General features: G+C 43.1%; 1 long non-coding RNA gene across 1 annotated transcript; it reads right to left on the bottom strand.

Annotated features, from left to right (window-relative positions):
* Positions 1-352: 352 nt before the first annotated feature.
* LOC130272608 (uncharacterized) lies at positions 353-3,252 on the bottom strand. The gene is made up of 6 exons (XR_008843645.1): positions 3,222-3,252; positions 2,606-3,141; positions 2,337-2,529; positions 1,921-2,147; positions 1,681-1,832; positions 353-1,604 (listed from the first exon to the last, which is right to left on the bottom strand). It is a non-coding gene; the product is annotated as an uncharacterized LOC130272608 (long non-coding RNA).
* Positions 3,253-3,480: the final 228 nt, after the last annotated feature.

A 3,480-nucleotide genomic window follows, 5' to 3' on the forward strand; every position in this document is an offset into this window, starting at 1 on the left:
GCACGCCTATGGTTGTTCTCCACAACCCCCCCCCCCCTATCCTGCTTGCAAGGTGCTTATGCAATTTTCATGTTAGGGTACACTTTGCTTGCAGGATATGGGAGGGGGTTGATTGTACGCCCCAGTGTTAAAGTCCCACTGAGGTGTAGAAACTACCCCCTCCCCTATTCTGCTAGCAAGGTGCTTATGTAATTTTCATGTTGGGGGGTACAATTTGCTTGTAGGATATGGGAGCGGGTAGCTTGTACGCCCAAGTGTGACTTTCACACTGGCGTAAAAACTAGTCCCTACCCTATCCTGCTAGCAAAGTCTTGTCATGATATATTTCCCCATGTTGTGTACAATTTGCTTTCAGGATAGTAGAGTGGTACCTTCTATCCCCCTGTGTGAATTTAAAACAATGGGGAGTAGAAGGTACCCCTCTACTATCCTGAAAGCAAACCCTAGTTGGGTGTGAAATACATAGACAAAGTCATTATATAAACTGTAAAAAAGTTTTTGTTTTTTGTAATAAAAATATATTAACTATTTACATGGCTTTGCTTTTTTGGTTTAAAGGTCATGTGCCCTACAAGTCTGTAAAAGTGGTCTGGAAAAGGGGGTCTTGGGAAGGGTCTTGGGAGCTGGGATCCTCCGGGGGCCGCAAGGAGTTGATTCTTCTTTCTCAGTAGAATCTGGGAAGAGGGGTTTCCTGGGAATAGGAATGGGACTGGGAAAAGGAAATTTGTGGAAATGGTGTTGAAGGGGTGGGAATATTAGGGGGCAGAGGGAAATTGGGAGGTGTGAAGGAAGGGGTGGAATGGGCAGAAGGTTCTATCTGGGACAACATTTGGACCATACTAGAAGGGGTGGAGAACTGGTCCAAATGCTGGGAATGTCCCAGGGAGTGGGGCAGAGTGTGGGACATTGGCTGGGGATAACGGTGACAGCCGTATGAATGGGGAGTGGAAAGGGAAGGGTAACGGCCATGGGAAGGGGAGCGGGAGTGGTGATGGAAGCAGTGACCGGAATAGTGCGGGGAGCAGTGACTGGAATAGGAAGGGGAACGGGAGCGGTGACAGGAGCAGTGACGGGAATAGGAAGGGGGCGGGAATGGAGAGTACTTTGGGCAGGGGACATGACAAGGAAGGGGAGTAGAGAGGGGTGGGTGGCGGAGGGGGTTTAGCAGAGTCTACTCAGAAGCTCGAACAACTCCTTGCAGAACTAACACTGCTTTTCAAGGGACAGTTTCTCCAGCATGGGAGCCAGGCTCTGGAGATAAAGTGGAGAGTCTGAAGGGGGACCAGTAGACGGCCCTGCCCCCGTCTGCCGTAACTGGCAAAACTCCTTCCTCAAGGCTTCCACTTTACCATCCAATCTCATTAAGCTATACTTTGTGAGATTTATGAGCTCTTCAAGGATCCCATGCTGTCTTCTCACCGGCCGGACAAAATCTCCAAAGGATGCTTCGATCCTCTGGTGACTTGGTCGGGATGATGAGGAAGCTAGTAGGGGAGAAGGTTCTAGCCCTTTATCAGCAGTGTCGGGGGCTGGGGCAAAGAGGGTGGGGGTGAGGGGGGGTGCATGTTCGAGAGTCTGAGTCTTTTTTCTCAGTCGAATGTGTCCTGAAAGAGAAAAAAAATAGTTTATTAACAAAGAACTTTTAAAAAGAAAAAAAAAGGAGAAAAAAATTGGACGTACTTCCGCATCTCGTGACATTTTTAAAGGAATCCGAGGAGTAGCCGGTTGTAGCATGGGGTTTTACTGGAGGCCCCAGATCCACTGGGCCTTTATTCTTGCTTCCTAAGGTTCTGCATGTGCCGGTCCCTGATGGATGGCCACCAATTTCTAATCTGCTCGGTTAGAAGGAAAAAAATAATTAATAATAAAAACATTTAAAAAAATAAAAACATTTTTAACCTTTAATAGAAAAACATTTACCAACACTATCTTTCAGTAGAGGACAGGTCCTCCCAGTTGGTGCAGATAGTATGATACACCTCCATCCAAAGAGCCTGCGAATATTGCTGCCTGGCGTGGTGTGGGGCAGACCAATCCCACAGAGCAGGATGAACCTTGACTATCGTTATTAGGAGATCAGTGTCTATTATGATCTCTGGCTCATCCTGCCCCCCTTCAATGTTCGACCGACTAGCACATGCGCCACCCTGAAATTTGAAAGATTCTGTTTATAGTTTTGCAAAGTGTATTCAGTTGACTATGCAAGCAATCACATTGGCTCTTTAAAGCTTTAAGAAAACAAGCAAAAGAATCAATAAGCAATGTGATTAGTTGCTATGGGCATCTGACTTCCAAGGTACACTTAAAACAAGTATATCTGTTTATTAAATACTCACACGACCACATCCTCTGCCACGATTCCTGCCGACTCTTCCCCTGGTTGGCTGAGGCACAAAACGCTATTTAAAAAAAAAAATATTTATCAGGCTCTTTGGAAGGTCTGTCCTTGGAGTCCTGGGGGGCTGACACATGCGGGACACTCTCCTCCTCGGATTCCAAGTCACGTTCCCTTATATAAAAGCCTTCTGACTGTAAGCAAAAAATAAAAAGTTAGTAAATTATAGAAAAATATTTAGCATAATTGCTCAAAAAGAAAAATACTCACAATTGGGCTTCTTGACAGTCTTGATCCAACTTCTGACACAGTCTTTTCTGAAACAGTATCCTCCACCTCCTCTGATGAGGATTCAATGGGGACATGCTTCTGCAAAAAAAAAAAAAAGTAAAAAATTTCAGAAATCATTGCCAGTCAAAATTGTCTAAACAGTTAAAAAAGTGAAAAATCACATTTTTTGATTTGGACTTCTTGGGCTCATTTGTTTTTGTAATTTTTTTTCTTGGGCATAGTTTGTTTCTAGAAGGAAAAAAAAATTAAGTTTAATAAAGTCCAAAAAAAAAACTAGTGGCGCAACACTGTCCAAAATCGTCCTGTACACTTCAATAGCCATTGTCCGACTGGACATAAAAAAAATACAATCTTGATAAATTATGGAAAAAAAAATATGATAATTGCTCCCAAAAAAAAAAAATACTCATCTTGGGCTTGGAGCCCGTCTTGACCCAAATTCTGAGTAAACTAGGGGTAATTCCTCCACCTCTTCCTCGGATGAGGTTTCTATGGGGACTTGCTTCTGAAAAATACTAATTAAAACATTTTTTTTTTTTTTTAGAAATCATTGCAATGAAATAATGTCAAAACATTCCAAAATGTGAAAACTCACCTTTTTGGATAGTGCCTTCTTGGGCTCAGTTGCTTTTTTGCAATTTTCTTAGGCATATTTTTTCCTGTTAAGAAAAAAAAATACAGTTTAATCAAAAAACAAATAAATAAATTTAAAAAAATGCAGTTGCGCCACACAGTCCAAAATCGTCCTGCACATTTCCCTAGCCAAAGCATTCATGCCCCCATACAAACTGCATGCAAAACTGCCCACGGCATGCAAACTGGCAAGCACATACAGGACAGAAAACTGCCGCAGA

This window comes from Hyla sarda, chromosome 5 (assembly GCF_029499605.1).
Source record: "Hyla sarda isolate aHylSar1 chromosome 5, aHylSar1.hap1, whole genome shotgun sequence".
NCBI classification, from domain to species: Eukaryota; Metazoa; Chordata; class Amphibia; order Anura; family Hylidae; genus Hyla; species Hyla sarda.